The sequence below is a fragment of the Argiope bruennichi genome, chromosome 3, assembly GCF_947563725.1.
Source record: "Argiope bruennichi chromosome 3, qqArgBrue1.1, whole genome shotgun sequence".
Taxonomy (NCBI): Eukaryota; Metazoa; Arthropoda; class Arachnida; order Araneae; family Araneidae; genus Argiope; species Argiope bruennichi.
In genome coordinates this window covers 121,225,982-121,245,509 of record NC_079153.1, presented here as the reverse complement: position 1 = coordinate 121,245,509, position 19,528 = coordinate 121,225,982, and the positions used below count along the sequence as shown (strand labels likewise).

At 27.9% G+C, this 19,528-nt stretch overlaps 1 protein-coding gene across 3 annotated transcripts in view; it reads right to left on the bottom strand.

The window, feature by feature from the left end:
• LOC129964107 (5'-AMP-activated protein kinase subunit gamma-1-like) overlaps positions 1 to 19,528 on the bottom strand; it is a 190,033-nt gene that overhangs the window by 59,228 nt on the left and 111,277 nt on the right. The gene's annotated exons all lie outside the window — the stretch shown is intronic.

The window sequence follows — 19,528 nt, the reverse complement described above, 5'->3', positions numbered from 1 at the left end:
AGTGAATTTCTGTATTGCAGAATATATTTCGCTTTGGGCTCCATTCACTCCTACTATAACAGTTTTTTTTTTTATATGACAGCAAAAATTAATCATTTGACGTAATCTCAATGATACTAAAAGGTAATTTTTCCACAAAACATCCGATGGTAAAAAGAAAGTAAAAAGCATAAACAGAAGTTCTTTAACTTCAGAAAAATGATTATTGTGTTTTAAAAAATTTTGATTAATAATTATCGGAGCACAAGAAATCTAAAATTAATAACAAAAATGAATTAAGATATTTCGCATAACTTTCAGAGTGAATTTCTGTATTGCAGAATATATTTCGCTTTGGGCTCCATTCACTCCTACTATAACAGTTTTTTTTTTATATGACAGCAAAAATTAATCATTTGACGTAATCTCAATGATACTAAAAGGTAATTTTTCCACAAAACATCCGATGGTAAAAAGAAAGTAAAAAGCATAAACAGAAGTTCTTTAACTTCAGAAAAATGATTATTGTGTTTTAAAAAATTTTGATTAATAATTATCGGAGCAGAAGAAATCTAAAATTAATCACAAAAATGAATTAAGATATTTCGCATAACTTTCAGAGTGAATTTCTGTATTGCAGAATATATTTCGCTTTGGGCTCCATTCACTCCTACTATAACAGTTTTTTTTTTTTATATGACAGCAAAAATTAATCATTTGACGTAATCTCAATGATACTAAAAGGTAATTTTTCCACAAAACATCCGATGGTAAAAAGAAAGTAAAAAGCATAAACAGAAGTTCTTTAACTTCAGAAAAATGATTATTGTGTTTTAAAAAATTTTGATTAATAATTATCGGAGCACAAGAAATCTAAAATTAATCACAAAAATGAATTAAGATATTTCGCATAACTTTCAGAGTGAATTTCTGTATTGCAGAATATATTTCGCTTTGGGCTCCATTCACTCCTACTATAACAGTTTTTTTTTTTTATATGACAGCAAAAATTAATCATTTGACGTAATCTCAATGATACTAAAAGGTAATTTTTCCACAAAACATCCGATGGTAAAAAGAAAGTAAAAAGCATAAACAGAAGTTCTTTAACTTCAGAAAAATGATTATTGTGTTTTAAAAAATTTTGATTAATAATTATCGGAGCACAAGAAATCTAAAATTAATCACAAAAATGAATTAAGATATTTCGCATAACTTTCAGAGTGAATTTCTGTATTGCAGAATATATTTCGCTTTGGGCTCCATTCACTCCTACTATAACAGTTTTTTTTTTTTATATGACAGCAAAAATTAATCATTTGACGTAATCTCAATGATACTAAAAGGTAATTTTTCCACAAAACATCCGATGGTAAAAAGAAAGTAAAAAGCATAAACAGAAGTTCTTTAACTTCAGAAAAATGATTATTGTGTTTTAAAAAATTTTGATTAATAATTATCGGAGCAGAAGAAATCTAAAATTAATCACAAAAATGAATTAAGATATTTCGCATAACTTTCAGAGTGAATTTCTGTATTGCAGAATATATTTCGCTTTGGGCTCCATTCACTCCTACTATAACAGTTTTTTTTTTTTATATGACAGCAAAAATTAATCATTTGACGTAATCTCAATGATACTAAAAGGTAATTTTTCCACAAAACATCCGATGGTAAAAAGAAAGTAAAAAGCATAAACAGAAGTTCTTTAACTTCAGAAAAATGATTATTGTGTTTTAAAAAATTTTGATTAATAATTATCGGAGCACAAGAAATCTAAAATTAATAACAAAAATGAATTAAGATATTTCGCATAACTTTCAGAGTGAATTTCTGTATTGCAGAATATATTTCGCTTTGGGCTCCATTCACTCCTACTATAACAGTTTTTTTTTTTTTATATGACAGCAAAAATTAATCATTTGACGTAATCTCAATGATACTAAAAGGTAATTTTTCCACAAAACATCCGATGGTAAAAAGAAAGTAAAAAGCATAAACAGAAGTTCTTTAACTTCAGAAAAATGATTATTGTGTTTTAAAAAATTTTGATTAATAATTATCGGAGCACAAGAAATCTAAAATTAATAACAAAAATGAATTAAGATATTTCGCATAACTTTCAGAGTGAATTTCTGTATTGCAGAATATATTTCGCTTTGGGCTCCATTCACTCCTACTATAACAGTTTTTTTTTTTTTATATGACAGCAAAAATTAATCATTTGACGTAATCTCAATGATACTAAAAGGTAATTTTTCCACAAAACATCCGATGGTAAAAAGAAAGTAAAAAGCATAAACAGAAGTTCTTTAACTTCAGAAAAATGATTATTGTGTTTTAAAAAATTTTGATTAATAATTATCGGAGCACAAGAAATCTAAAATTAATAACAAAAATGAATTAAGATATTTCGCATAACTTTCAGAGTGAATTTCTGTATTGCAGAATATATTTCGCTTTGGGCTCCATTCACTCCTACTATAACAGTTTTTTTTTTTTTATATGACAGCAAAAATTAATCATTTGACGTAATCTCAATGATACTAAAAGGTAATTTTTCCACAAAACATCCGATGGTAAAAAGAAAGTAAAAAGCATAAACAGAAGTTCTTTAACTTCAGAAAAATGATTATTGTGTTTTAAAAAATTTTGATTAATAATTATCGGAGCACAAGAAATCTAAAATTAATAACAAAAATGAATTAAGATATTTCGCATAACTTTCAGAGTGAATTTCTGTATTGCAGAATATATTTCGCTTTGGGCTCCATTCACTCCTACTATAACAGTTTTTTTTTTTTATATGACAGCAAAAATTAATCATTTGACGTAATCTCAATGATACTAAAAGGTAATTTTTCCACAAAACATCCGATGGTAAAAAGAAAGTAAAAAGCATAAACAGAAGTTCTTTAACTTCAGAAAAATGATTATTGTGTTTTAAAAAATTTTGATTAATAATTATCGGAGCACAAGAAATCTAAAATTAATAACAAAAATGAATTAAGATATTTCGCATAACTTTCAGAGTGAATTTCTGTATTGCAGAATATATTTCGCTTTGGGCTCCATTCACTCCTACTATAACAGTTTTTTTTTTTTTATATGACAGCAAAAATTAATCATTTGACGTAATCTCAATGATACTAAAAGGTAATTTTTCCACAAAACATCCGATGGTAAAAAGAAAGTAAAAAGCATAAACAGAAGTTCTTTAACTTCAGAAAAATGATTATTGTGTTTTAAAAAATTTTGATTAATAATTATCGGAGCACAAGAAATCTAAAATTAATAACAAAAATGAATTAAGATATTTCGCATAACTTTCAGAGTGAATTTCTGTATTGCAGAATATATTTCGCTTTGGGCTCCATTCACTCCTACTATAACAGTTTTTTTTTTTTATATGACAGCAAAAATTAATCATTTGACGTAATCTCAATGATACTAAAAGGTAATTTTTCCACAAAACATCCGATGGTAAAAAGAAAGTAAAAAGCATAAACAGAAGTTCTTTAACTTCAGAAAAATGATTATTGTGTTTTAAAAAATTTTGATTAATAATTATCGGAGCACAAGAAATCTAAAATTAATAACAAAAATGAATTAAGATATTTCGCATAACTTTCAGAGTGAATTTCTGTATTGCAGAATATATTTCGCTTTGGGCTCCATTCACTCCTACTATAACAGTTTTTTTTTTTTTATATGACAGCAAAAATTAATCATTTGACGTAATCTCAATGATACTAAAAGGTAATTTTTCCACAAAACATCCGATGGTAAAAGAAAGTAAAAAGCATAAACAGAAGTTCTTTAACTTCAGAAAAATGATTATTGTGTTTTAAAAAATTTTGATTAATAATTATCGGAGCACAAGAAATCTAAAATTAATAACAAAAATGAATTAAGATATTTCGCATAACTTTCAGAGTGAATTTCTGTATTGCAGAATATATTTCGCTTTGGGCTCCATTCACTCCTACTATAACAGTTTTTTTTTTTTATATGACAGCAAAAATTAATCATTTGACGTAATCTCAATGATACTAAAAGGTAATTTTTCCACAAAACATCCGATGGTAAAAAGAAAGTAAAAAGCATAAACAGAAGTTCTTTAACTTCAGAAAAATGATTATTGTGTTTTAAAAAATTTTGATTAATAATTATCGGAGCACAAGAAATCTAAAATTAATAACAAAAATGAATTAAGATATTTCGCATAACTTTCAGAGTGAATTTCTGTATTGCAGAATATATTTCGCTTTGGGCTCCATTCACTCCTACTATAACAGTTTTTTTTTTTTATATGACAGCAAAAATTAATCATTTGACGTAATCTCAATGATACTAAAAGGTAATTTTTCCACAAAACATCCGATGGTAAAAAGAAAGTAAAAAGCATAAACAGAAGTTCTTTAACTTCAGAAAAATGATTATTGTGTTTTAAAAAATTTTGATTAATAATTATCGGAGCACAAGAAATCTAAAATTAATAACAAAAATGAATTAAGATATTTCGCATAACTTTCAGAGTGAATTTCTGTATTGCAGAATATATTTCGCTTTGGGCTCCATTCACTCCTACTATAACAGTTTTTTTTTTTTTATATGACAGCAAAAATTAATCATTTGACGTAATCTCAATGATACTAAAAGGTAATTTTTCCACAAAACATCCGATGGTAAAAAGAAAGTAAAAAGCATAAACAGAAGTTCTTTAACTTCAGAAAAATGATTATTGTGTTTTAAAAAATTTTGATTAATAATTATCGGAGCACAAGAAATCTAAAATTAATAACAAAAATGAATTAAGATATTTCGCATAACTTTCAGAGTGAATTTCTGTATTGCAGAATATATTTCGCTTTGGGCTCCATTCACTCCTACTATAACAGTTTTTTTTTTTTTATATGACAGCAAAAATTAATCATTTGACGTAATCTCAATGATACTAAAAGGTAATTTTTCCACAAAACATCCGATGGTAAAAAGAAAGTAAAAAGCATAAACAGAAGTTCTTTAACTTCAGAAAAATGATTATTGTGTTTTAAAAAATTTTGATTAATAATTATCGGAGCACAAGAAATCTAAAATTAATAACAAAAATGAATTAAGATATTTCGCATAACTTTCAGAGTGAATTTCTGTATTGCAGAATATATTTCGCTTTGGGCTCCATTCACTCCTACTATAACAGTTTTTTTTTTTATATGACAGCAAAAATTAATCATTTGACGTAATCTCAATGATACTAAAAGGTAATTTTTCCACAAAACATCCGATGGTAAAAAGAAAGTAAAAAGCATAAACAGAAGTTCTTTAACTTCAGAAAAATGATTATTGTGTTTTAAAAAATTTTGATTAATAATTATCGGAGCACAAGAAATCTAAAATTAATAACAAAAATGAATTAAGATATTTCGCATAACTTTCAGAGTGAATTTCTGTATTGCAGAATATATTTCGCTTTGGGCTCCATTCACTCCTACTATAACAGTTTTTTTTTTTTATATGACAGCAAAAATTAATCATTTGACGTAATCTCAATGATACTAAAAGGTAATTTTTCCACAAAACATCCGATGGTAAAAAGAAAGTAAAAAGCATAAACAGAAGTTCTTTAACTTCAGAAAAATGATTATTGTGTTTTAAAAAATTTTGATTAATAATTATCGGAGCAGAAGAAATCTAAAATTAATAACAAAAATGAATTAAGATATTTCGCATAACTTTCAGAGTGAATTTCTGTATTGCAGAATATATTTCGCTTTGGGCTCCATTCACTCCTACTATAACAGTTTTTTTTTTTTATATGACAGCAAAAATTAATCATTTGACGTAATCTCAATGATACTAAAAGGTAATTTTTCCACAAAACATCCGATGGTAAAAAGAAAGTAAAAAACATAAACAGAAGTTCTTTAACTTCAGAAAAATGATTATTGTGTTTTAAAAAATTTTGATTAATAATTATCGGAGCAGAAGAAATCTAAAATTAATAACAAAAATGAATTAAGATATTTCGCATAACTTTCAGAGTGAATTTCTGTATTGCAGAATATATTTCGCTTTGGGCTCCATTCACTCCTACTATAACAGTTTTTTTTTTTTATATGACAGCAAAAATTAATCATTTGACGTAATCTCAATGATACTAAAAGGTAATTTTTCCACAAAACATCCGATGGTAAAAAGAAAGTAAAAAGCATAAACAGAAGTTCTTTAACTTCAGAAAAATGATTATTGTGTTTTAAAAAATTTTGATTAATAATTATCGGAGCAGAAGAAATCTAAAATTAATAACAAAAAAGAATTAAGATATTTCGCATAACTTTCAGAGTGAATTTCTGTATTGCAGAATATATTTCGCTTTGGGCTCCATTCACTCCTACTATAACAGTTTTTTTTTTTTATATGACAGCAAAAATTAATCATTTGACGTAATCTCAATGATACTAAAAGGTAATTTTTCCACAAAACATCCGATGGTAAAAAGAAAGTAAAAAGCATAAACAGAAGTTCTTTAACTTCAGAAAAATGATTATTGTGTTTTAAAAAATTTTGATTAATAATTATCGGAGCACAAGAAATCTAAAATTAATAACAAAAATGAATTAAGATATTTCGCATAACTTTCAGAGTGAATTTCTGTATTGCAGAATATATTTCGCTTTGGGCTCCATTCACTCCTACTATAACAGTTTTTTTTTTTTTATATGACAGCAAAAATTAATCATTTGACGTAATCTCAATGATACTAAAAGGTAATTTTTCCACAAAACATCCGATGGTAAAAAGAAAGTAAAAAGCATAAACAGAAGTTCTTTAACTTCAGAAAAATGATTATTGTGTTTTAAAAAATTTTGATTAATAATTATCGGAGCACAAGAAATCTAAAATTAATAACAAAAATGAATTAAGATATTTCGCATAACTTTCAGAGTGAATTTCTGTATTGCAGAATATATTTCGCTTTGGGCTCCATTCACTCCTACTATAACAGTTTTTTTTTTTATATGACAGCAAAAATTAATCATTTGACGTAATCTCAATGATACTAAAAGGTAATTTTTCCACAAAACATCCGATGGTAAAAAGAAAGTAAAAAGCATAAACAGAAGTTCTTTAACTTCAGAAAAATGATTATTGTGTTTTAAAAAATTTTGATTAATAATTATCGGAGCAGAAGAAATCTAAAATTAATAACAAAAATGAATTAAGATATTTCGCATAACTTTCAGAGTGAATTTCTGTATTGCAGAATATATTTCGCTTTGGGCTCCATTCACTCCTACTATAACATTTTTTTTTTTTTATATGACAGCAAAAATTAATCATTTGACGTAATCTCAATGATACTAAAAGGTAATTTTTCCACAAAACATCCGATGGTAAAAAGAAAGTAAAAAGCATAAACAGAAGTTCTTTAACTTCAGAAAAATGATTATTGTGTTTTAAAAAATTTTGATTAATAATTATCGGAGCACAAGAAATCTAAAATTAATAACAAAAATGAATTAAGATATTTCGCATAACTTTCAGAGTGAATTTCTGTATTGCAGAATATATTTCGCTTTGGGCTCCATTCACTCCTACTATAACAGTTTTTTTTTTTTATATGACAGCAAAAATTAATCATTTGACGTAATCTCAATGATACTAAAAGGTAATTTTTCCACAAAACATCCGATGGTAAAAAGAAAGTAAAAAGCATAAACAGAAGTTCTTTAACTTCAGAAAAATGATTATTGTGTTTTAAAAAATTTTGATTAATAATTATCGGAGCACAAGAAATCTAAAATTAATAACAAAAATGAATTAAGATATTTCGCATAACTTTCAGAGTGAATTTCTGTATTGCAGAATATATTTCGCTTTGGGCTCCATTCACTCCTACTATAACAGTTTTTTTTTTTTTATATGACAGCAAAAATTAATCATTTGACGTAATCTCAATGATACTAAAAGGTAATTTTTCCACAAAACATCCGATGGTAAAAAGAAAGTAAAAAGCATAAACAGAAGTTCTTTAACTTCAGAAAAATGATTATTGTGTTTTAAAAAATTTTGATTAATAATTATCGGAGCAGAAGAAATCTAAAATTAATAACAAAAATGAATTAAGATATTTCGCATAACTTTCAGAGTGAATTTCTGTATTGCAGAATATATTTCGCTTTGGGCTCCATTCACTCCTACTATAACAGTTTTTTTTTTTATATGACAGCAAAAATTAATCATTTGACGTAATCTCAATGATACTAAAAGGTAATTTTTCCACAAAACATCCGATGGTAAAAAGAAAGTAAAAAGCATAAACAGAAGTTCTTTAACTTCAGAAAAATGATTATTGTGTTTTAAAAAATTTTGATTAATAATTATCGGAGCACAAGAAATCTAAAATTAATAACAAAAATGAATTAAGATATTTCGCATAACTTTCAGAGTGAATTTCTGTATTGCAGAATATATTTCGCTTTGGGCTCCATTCACTCCTACTATAACAGTTTTTTTTTTTTATATGACAGCAAAAATTAATCATTTGACGTAATCTCAATGATACTAAAAGGTAATTTTTCCACAAAACATCCGATGGTAAAAAGAAAGTAAAAAGCATAAACAGAAGTTCTTTAACTTCAGAAAAATGATTATTGTGTTTTAAAAAATTTTGATTAATAATTATCGGAGCACAAGAAATCTAAAATTAATAACAAAAATGAATTAAGATATTTCGCATAACTTTCAGAGTGAATTTCTGTATTGCAGAATATATTTCGCTTTGGGCTCCATTCACTCCTACTATAACAGTTTTTTTTTTATATGACAGCAAAAATTAATCATTTGACGTAATCTCAATGATACTAAAAGGTAATTTTTCCACAAAACATCCGATGGTAAAAAGAAAGTAAAAAACATATGGCTGGTTTCATACTTTCAAACATATGAAAGTACGAAACATATGGTTTGTACTTATGTAGTCATCACTGAAGTAAGATAACAAGTGGGACATCAATTAACAAACAGCAAAAAATATAAATAAAATTATTTTACTATATTTTTTCCGTCTCTTTTTAGATCATGCAAAATATCAATGCTATTCATTAATTTATTAGTATTATAATTTATAGCCATGTGCTTCTCAAGTAGCGCTTAAAAATCTACAGACTGTTTGCATGTAGTTCTAATCAATAAATACTAAGATAATAATACCAATATCAACTCTTTCAATTAATTCCTACCATTACCGAAATGAAAAAGTATTCATATCAAAAAATTTATTTGGAAAATAATGACATTTCTCCAATTATAACCATTGGGTCAAACTGATGAAGAGAAGATTTTCATAATTTAACATTCTCGCGAAAGTATTTTGATTTTTGAATGAAAAATTTCTAATTTCTTAATTTATATTACTGAAAGGGTGAAATTGATTTGTATATACTTTAAATTTATTATTTTTGCATGACAATGAAAAGTGAAGAAATTAACGAAATCTGGCAACACTTCTAAACCTATTTCGCCCTAAGTATACTCTAATATCAAATACTTTAACGAGAAATTAATGAAACGGGCAAAACTACTAAACTTATTTCCTCTATGTATTATACTCTAATATCAAATACTTTACCAACCTATAGAGATTTTAAATTAAAATTCTAACAAATGTTTTCATATCTTTACGAGATATACAAATCGAGTATAATTAAAAAGCAATGAAGTGAATAAAAAAGATTAGATAATTATGTGTGCGTACATTTGGATTTCCAAATAACATACACAGACAGACAAATTGTTGAAACTTTAAATTTTATGAGAATTTTTATCTACTGCGTTAGAATCCGAGATCTCAGATACATACATTAGGATCTGTTTTGTTAAATTTCAGAATTGTTAACAATATCGACAAATTAATTTTTGAAGTTAACAATTAAATGCTTGAATATATATTAATCAACTTCATTCATAATTTTGAACTTTAAAATGCGTGTACAAGATAACCAAACCACCTGATTAACAATCAGTGTCGAACCACCTGGTACATACCTGTACAGTCGGAAGTATATCCGTCCCCATTAACAACATATCCGTCCCTTCTTTTTCGAAGGTGCACCCTGAAGGCCCTGAGTGCCTGCGAGTAAGACCTCTTATTGGAGGTGGATTCTGTTTTGAATCTGTGCCTCCTATACCAATGATTGGAGGGAGGTCGCGGGTCATGGGTCTCGGGCAGTGCGGACGGCATCTTAGGCCACGCGAGGGCGGCCGGTAGCACCTGGCAGCATTCGATCTGCCGCTTGCTTCCCTCTGTCTTCTGTCCCGAGATTTTCTCGGAAAAATAGCAGGTATGTGCGCAGGCATCGACTCAGACGATCGAAAGCGGGAGGGCCGCGATGAGATATATATAGACCGGGACTATCGATGTGCTATTAAGTGGGACAAAAGGCGTGGGATGGAGGGATGTGAAGTATTCTTTTTGAGATGGCCGGATTTATGGTTCTGGGTTAAAGAGGTTATTATGCAGTTACTTAGGGAAACGTTTCACAATTGTAACCAGGGGACACGGAAAGGAAAAAAGGGCATTTATCTTGTTATTTCTTGACTTTTATGAACTGGATTACGTCCTACGATGAGATGTTCCACATCGTTAAGGGGATACGTCGTGACGTTTCGGAAGATTGTTATTGCCTTGGGGTATAGGGGCATATCATGATGGGATCCATTACTCACAAATTATGTTTTCGGTAAAAAATGGAGGAAAAGAGAATCATTATGTCTGTCAAAGAAAGCGTTTCTTAAATGAATATTTGTTTGATGGATATAGTATATAGGTAGTCAGTCACAGTTTTTGTAAAAAGAGTGGAATAAGAAAACGCCGATGAGTCGCTACCTAATATTCAATGATAATTTAGATGGATTTGTGAGCTTCAAAAATCTATTATTAGTAAAAATCCGTTACAATCAAATGAGTAGTATTTTGTAAGTAGAATAGGTCCATATAGACATGTTAATATTAAGCAATCTACCTTTTTTTGGAGGGAGGGAGTTAAAATAAAAGAATGTAGGATTCGAAATATTTAAAGCTAATCCATTATATTATTTTCAATTATAAAAAAAACTTATAATTAAAAATAATATAATGGATTTTAAAAACGAGATTAATGTTTTTTTTTATTAACAATTGATTTTTTATGGCTTTATAATGGATTTTATTAATAACATAATGCATTTTATTAATAATATAATGGTTTTATAATCTATTCTATTAATAATATAACGGTTTTATAATGTATTTTATTAATAATATAATGGTTTTATAATGTATTTTATCAATAATATAATGGATTTTTCTTTTAAAAGAAAAGAATTTTAAAAATAAAAGAATTAAATTCTAAAGGAAAAACGAGCTGCGTTCAGGGAATTCTCAAAATTGCTGTCAGCATTTGCAAAGATAAAATCTGAAATCGGTTCTTAGAGACAAGAAAATAATTTTCACGACTATATTGATAAAATAAATATGCAATTCTTTTCATATAAATGGATTTATCTGACAGTAGTAAACTACCATATGTTTAAACTTATGCAGCTACCTAGCAGTATCAAGACATACCGATAATATAACATCTATCGTCAAATGTAGTTAACATGATTCGAGATTACTATCTGACTACATTTCAAGTTTTAAAGTCACATATTTCGATATGTTGGAACGGCTAAGACGTCTATCCTTTTCAGAATTCTGTTTCTTAAAAAGCATGTTTAATAATTACATATTTACGCTATCTTAAAAAATATTACAATTATTATATATTTTTTTTTTCGTTTTGTTTTCACAGGGGAAAATAGACAGTAACAGAATGAAAAAATAATACCCATCCATTTTATAACGTCCCAGAGCCAAAACTGAATCTAACGCAGAAATGAAGGCACCTCAGAATCGAAGTGACAATGCGTCTTGGAGCAATACTTCATGAGGCATTTAATTCACTCAAAATCTTGGATAACCTTTTAACATAAAAGGCAAAAATTCAGTTAATTTGTTTCATTCTGAATTTGACATGCACAACATTCAAATAAACTATCATGATTTAAGCGACTTTAGCAAATTTCTAGTTCATGCATTGCTTGGATAAGCATATTTGAGCTATCCCGATTTACCCGAAAGCACACTATTAAACTGAATGATCAGGACGCCTCAATCGCAATAAATAAGAACTACAGTTGAGTCCCTAAAGCCATTAATCGGTCACGGTAGAACTTCTGTAGGAAGCACGCGCCGTCATCGGCTAGAGGTGATTCAACCCTACACCATTACTATACCCAACAGGTAGAAGAAAGCCAACTAACATACCGGAAGCTTTTCATCCTCAAATCTGAAGTATCCCCTTCCCGGTAGGAATACGAGTATATCATGTACTATGGACAAGTCATGCAACATTTTCTATCTTAAACAATAAATCTTATTTGCATAATTATATATAGAATATATTTTTCGATGCTATCGGCCTAGATAGAACCTTTTCGTCCCATCATTGAGTGAATTAACGTCCCATCATCGGCCCGGATGTGACTCAACCCCACAACACCAGGAAGACAAGAACCAATCAACAAACCGGAAGCTTTTCATCCTCAAATCTGAGATATTTCGCTTCCCTCTCAGTGGGAATGTGGATATATCATGCACTGTTAATAAGTCATGCGACATTTTTTTTTTTTTTTTTACCTTAAACGAAAAATCTTATTAGAGAATAACTGCATAATTATTACATCTGATAATTTACATAGAAGCAATTAATCATTCATATTTTATTAAACTTTTACTCTCTTGCCATGTTTTCAGTTCATTTCTGTTAGTAAGAAAAATGCAAATGTGAAATATATTAAAAATTTAACTGTGCAGAATTTCTTGAATATTAGCTAGCTGAACATGTAAGCAATATATATATATATATATATATATATATATATATTAATTTCTAATTTTTATCTTAAATTAGCCCATCTTAACTTTATTCTAAAATTCTCTCTTTTTTTCCTGATCCAATTCCCGTTTTTTATTTAATTACTTTTAAAAGTGGATTTAGAAAACTGATGACTAACATTTTCTTATGCTAAGCGGGAACGAATAAAAATCCCTAATGCTTACAACATTCTTTTAAAAATAACTAACATTCCCTTTCCTAAGAGTACAAGTGTCAAAGAAATACCTATCAAAATCTCATAGTAAAATCCCGTTTTTTATTTAATTACTTTTAAAAGTGGATTTAGAAAACTGATGACTAACATTTTCTTATGCTAAGCGGGAACGAATAAAAATCCCTAATGCTTACAACATTCTTTTAAAAATAACTAACATTCCCTTTCCTAAGAGTACAAGTGTCAAAGAAATACCTATCAAAATCTCATAGTAAAATCCCGTTTTTTATTTAATTACTTTTAAAAGTGGATTTAGAAAACTGATGACTAACATTTTCTTATGCTAAGCGGGAACGAATAAAAATCCCTAATGCTTACAACATTCTTTTAAAAATAACTAACATTCCCTTTCCTAAGAGTACAAGTGTCAAAGAAATACCTATCAAAATCTCATAGTAAAATCCCGTTTTTTATTTAATTACTTTTAAAAGTGGATTTAGAAAACTGATGACTAACATTTTCTTATGCTAAGCGGGAACGAATAAAAATCCCTAATGCTTACAACATTCTTTTAAAAATAACTAACATTCCCTTTCCTAAGAGTACAAGTGTCAAAGAAATACCTATCAAAATCTCATAGTAAAATCCCGTTTTTTATTTAATTACTTTTAAAAGTGGATTTAGAAAACTGATGACTAACATTTTCTTATGCTAAGCGGGAACGAATAAAAATCCCTAATGCTTACAACATTCTTTTAAAAATAACTAACATTCCCTTTCCTAAGAGTACAAGTGTCAAAGAAATACCTATCAAAATCTCATAGTAAAATCCCGTTTTTTATTTAATTACTTTTAAAAGTGGATTTAGAAAACTGATGACTAACATTTTCTTATGCTAAGCGGGAACGAATAAAAATCCCTAATGCTTACAACATTCTTTTAAAAATAACTAACATTCCCTTTCCTAAGAGTACAAGTGTCAAAGAAATACCTATCAAAATCTCATAGTAAAATCCCGTTTTTTATTTAATTACTTTTAAAAGTGGATTTAGAAAACTGATGACTAACATTTTCTTATGCTAAGCGGGAACGAATAAAAATCCCTAATGCTTACAACATTCTTTTAAAAATAACTAACATTCCCTTTCCTAAGAGTACAAGTGTCAAAGAAATACCTATCAAAATCTCATAGTAAAATCCCGTTTTTTATTTAATTACTTTTAAAAGTGGATTTAGAAAACTGATGACTAACATTTTCTTATGCTAAGCGGGAACGAATAAAAATCCCTAATGCTTACAACATTCTTTTAAAAATAACTAACATTCCCTTTCCTAAGAGTACAAGTGTCAAAGAAATACCTATCAAAATCTCATAGTAAAATCCCGTTTTTTATTTAATTACTTTTAAAAGTGGATTTAGAAAACTGATGACTAACATTTTCTTATGCTAAGCGGGAACGAATAAAAATCCCTAATGCTTACAACATTCTTTTAAAAATAACTAACATTCCCTTTCCTAAGAGTACAAGTGTCAAAGAAATACCTATCAAAATCTCATAGTAAAATCCCGTTTTTTATTTAATTACTTTTAAAAGTGGATTTAGAAAACTGATGACTAACATTTTCTTATGCTAAGCGGGAACGAATAAAAATCCCTAATGCTTACAACATTCTTTTAAAAATAACTAACATTCCCTTTCCTAAGAGTACAAGTGTCAAAGAAATACCTATCAAAATCTCATAGTAAAATCCCGTTTTTTATTTAATTACTTTTAAAAGTGGATTTAGAAAACTGATGACTAACATTTTCTTATGCTAAGCGGGAACGAATAAAAATCCCTAATGCTTACAACATTCTTTTAAAAATAACTAACATTCCCTTTCCTAAGAGTACAAGTGTCAAAGAAATACCTATCAAAATCTCATAGTAAAATCCCGTTTTTTATTTAATTACTTTTAAAAGTGGATTTAGAAAACTGATGACTAACATTTTCTTATGCTAAGCGGGAACGAATAAAAATCCCTAATGCTTACAACATTCTTTTAAAAATAACTAACATTCCCTTTCCTAAGAGTACAAGTGTCAAAGAAATACCTATCAAAATCTCATAGTAAAATCCCGTTTTTTATTTAATTACTTTTAAAAGTGGATTTAGAAAACTGATGACTAACATTTTCTTATGCTAAGCGGGAACGAATAAAAATCCCTAATGCTTACAACATTCTTTTAAAAATAACTAACATTCCCTTTCCTAAGAGTACAAGTGTCAAAGAAATACCTATCAAAATCTCATAGTAAAATCATTGAAGGAAAAAAATTCTGACACTTTGCTCTTGCATCACGATCTAAAGAGACGTTGTTTTATCATCGCCTCTTTCCTGTACAAATTACGACTCCCGTGATGAAATAAATCGAAGTTAAAATTTCAAAAGTTTCTTCTTTTCGGCTACGCCTCTGCTAAAATATGTTTGCATGTATATAAACATTTTAATTTTGTTGTTGGACATTCATTTTTTGCGAGGTTAAATTACTTTTCATATTAGTACAATCTATGTTTTAATGCTATTTCAGATCATAAATGATATATTTTTGCTTCATAAGTGTTTTTCAACAAATTTTAGACAAAAATTCAAAAAAGGAATATTTTATTTACATAAGCATATTCTTCAAAAAATTCATCACGAACTTAGCGACATACATTATTTATAAAGTAAAGACTTTCAAAAAAAATAGAGTAAATAGATAAATATATATATTTAGCTTAGTAAAGCAAAAGAACCCACATATATAAACATCACGTTTCCTTAAAATAATAAATATTTTTTTTATTTAATAATTCAATTATAATAAAACTAAACGTATTTCAAAACTATACCCTAAAATTCTTATTCAGTTTCTCAGAACGTCAAGAATTTTCGAACAATAACAATAGCCTATTACATGTGCACTTAGAAACGTAAAAATAATGTATTTTTATTATTCTAAGCAAAGGGCCCTTATTTTATTTGCGCATACGAAGAAATAATCCACGCTAAAATAAAATAATTTCTATCGAAGGTCTAGTTTAATGGTAGCAGCCCCCTACATAATTTACAAATCACAGGAAGTTACAGCTCATAACACTAATTCAATTTACTTAAAAGAATTAATTCAGAAGAATGGGAAGTCAAAATCCTTTCCGCTAAAAGCTGTAAGGATTAAATTAGTGAGAGCATTGAAAGGAGTTAATTAATGCAGCGCTCTCGGCGGAACATAAACAGCTAATCTGTACGGATATATTTCTTTTATGTCTTAATTGACTCATTTTTGGGGAAGGAAAAATTATGATACAAATGATACAAAATTATGATATAAATTGTACTTTTTGGCTCTTTAATCATAATTATAACGACGAATAATAAAAGAGCAGAAATAGAGCCAGGAAAATGATAAAAAGAACACCGAAAAATTTTTAATGAGCACAAATATAATCATGAAAATATTTCAATGCATAAACATTTTTTTCGCATGTCTGATCTTCTAATAAATTAAATACATTATTTGGATTATATTGAAATGATTGATTATTATATGAGAATATGATGTTGTTTCGGTTAGGAGGTTTTGAAGCTCGAAATCGCGTAAGCAATGAATAAAGCATAAATGGCAATTTTCATCATCACCTTTTAATCGCATATATATTTTTTTACCTGCTTTTACCAGTATTGCATTATTATTATGTATGCTTCTTTGAAAGCAGATGCGTTTTTAAAAGATTGACCTGCTTTTACCAGTATTGCTTTATTATCATGCATGCTTCTTTGACAGCAGATGCATTTTTAAAAGGTTGACGTAGAACTACGACATCATAGCTGTTATTTTCATGGAATGTAATTTTTTTTCGGAATAAATTAAATAATTTAATTTTTATAATATGTTCAAAAAAATCTTCACTCGCGTTTAATAACAGTTTTGATAAAAGTATTTTCTCTTTCCCCCAATGGGGAAATATCAGTTCAGTCATTCTGAAGTGCGAAACATTGAAGCATTTGACTCCTGTTCTAAGATTAATCCATTATGAAACTATTTTATGATCTCAGAAATTAGAAAATAGCAGTTTCTGTTTACAAAAACATTGTTTTCGTAAAAACTTTATATAAATTAATATGTTTAAAAATTTATTGGAAAATAGTTTATCATTTGGAAATCGCTCATTATTCAGCTTCCAAACGTGGCATTCCTTTTTGTGAGAACATGATGTTGTTTTGGTTATGGGTAGGGATTGCAATACCGGACCAAAATTTCAATACCGGTATTCGGTATTTTTTAAATCTTAATACCGGTATACCGGTTTTAATACCGGTATTAGAAATTTTGGGAAAAGAAAGACAAAGGTGTTTCTTTTTTTTTATTTGCCAGTTTTGTTAGAGAGTGTAAATATCACAAAAATAATTTGTAACTTATAAATTATAACAGTATATAATTACCAAAAAGTAAAGAAACATCTTATTTATTTAAATCACAAAAAAAGTGTAAATATCACTATTCAGTTTGTGGTACTATTACAAATTTTTGAAATGTGATCTAAAAAAAACATAATGCATCCATTGTACTGTCATTAAGCCTGAAAAGTAATTTTGTGTAAAAATTACCAGCTGTTGAAAACGCTCTTTCGGCATCTACGCTAGTTGGTTGTACTGTTAGCAATGCGCGATATACTTTTTCCAAGTATTTACCTCTAAATCCCTCATCTTCAAATAAATCGGTTTCTCGTTGGATGATTTTGGATATGGCTGATTTCTGTATTGTATTTTGGTTTGCTGAATTATTTTCATTTATCGCTAATTCTAATTTTTGTTCAAGAGACGATTCCTTTTCACTATCGACAGTAGTGACATCATAATTTCGATAATTGAACCGAATTCTGAATGTGGATAGGTTTGTGGGAAAAAAATTTTAAGAAACTTTACTCTAACTTAATCAGATTTGAATTGGTTATTTTCTTTTCTTCTTTTCATTTTCATTTTTAAAATCATTAGAATTATGTAAATACCATAAGACATTTTCTATTTCGGTAGGCCTTTTTTCTGTGCGATTTTTCAAAGTAATATAAAATTCTTCAGATACTAATGTGTGCTGTTCTTTCAGTGACTGCAACATGAAATTTATTGTTGCATTAGCTGTTAATAAATTAGAATCTCTCCGACATAATGCCTCAATAGTCAGTTTTATTGGAAGTAGAGCTGATATAGTTCTGAATATTAAGTCGAATTCACTATCTGAAAAATTAATTTACCGGTTTAAGTAAATTATTGCTTTTTGGATTGGATTTCTCAGTTTCAAAAATCGTTCCATTATTAGGAGTAAACTGTTCCAACGTGTTTTAGAATCTAATATTAACATATATTCTGTTTTATTTTCAATTAGTATATATTTTAGTAATATATCCTTTTTATAGGGGAACGTTTAAATATTTTAATAATTTTTCGAACTTTATAAATTATAGGAAGCAATTCTTGATAAGTTAATATTTCATCCTCATTAGCAATATCTTCTTCAACAATTACATTGTCATTATCTTCATTGTCAATATCACTCTCACTCTTACTCTTTTCAAAGTTGGAATCCGAAGTTTCTATATCCACAATATTTGGATTCTTCTGTTCTTTATATTTTTGGTATAATACATCTATTACTCCTAATTGAATTCCATGTGCATAGCACAATTGCTGATTTGCACCAATCAACTTTCCAACTTTTTTCATAATTGTTGCTCCATCAGTCGTTATGGATACAATATTTTCTTTCAGGGATAATACATGTTTCGCTAATTTAGATTTAAGCAATTAATTAAGCCATTAATTAGCTAATTAATTTCGCCCGTTAGGGAGACATAAAAACAAAAACGTATACTATATTGCTATATTCGCGATACCTGAACATATAATGAAGACAATTTTAAAAATTTCTAGTAAATACCGAAAAACCGGTATTTAAACTTGTGAATACCGGTATTACAAAATTGTACAAATGGCTCGAAATACCGGTATTCGGTATCCCGGTATACCGGTATTGCAATCCCTAGTTATGGGGTTTTGAAGCTTGAATTGCATAGGCAATGAATAAAGTTTAAATGGCAATTTACATTTTTAATTTTTTCTTGGTTGGCAAAAAAGTTTTGGAGCTCTCTAAACCGGTTTAAACTGGTTAAGGACTTAAATTAATTAAGACAAATAATGACTTAAAAAATAATAATGTTCTCACATGATAACTTAAAATTTGCGATCGTAGATTTCATTTTTTATTTATTTATTTTATTCGTTATTAATTTATTTCATTCGTCATTTGTTATTTAAAAATGTATACAATTAAAGTTAAATCATGGAAATATTTTAGCATATTTTCCTAGATTCACGCGTCCTTATTTGAATT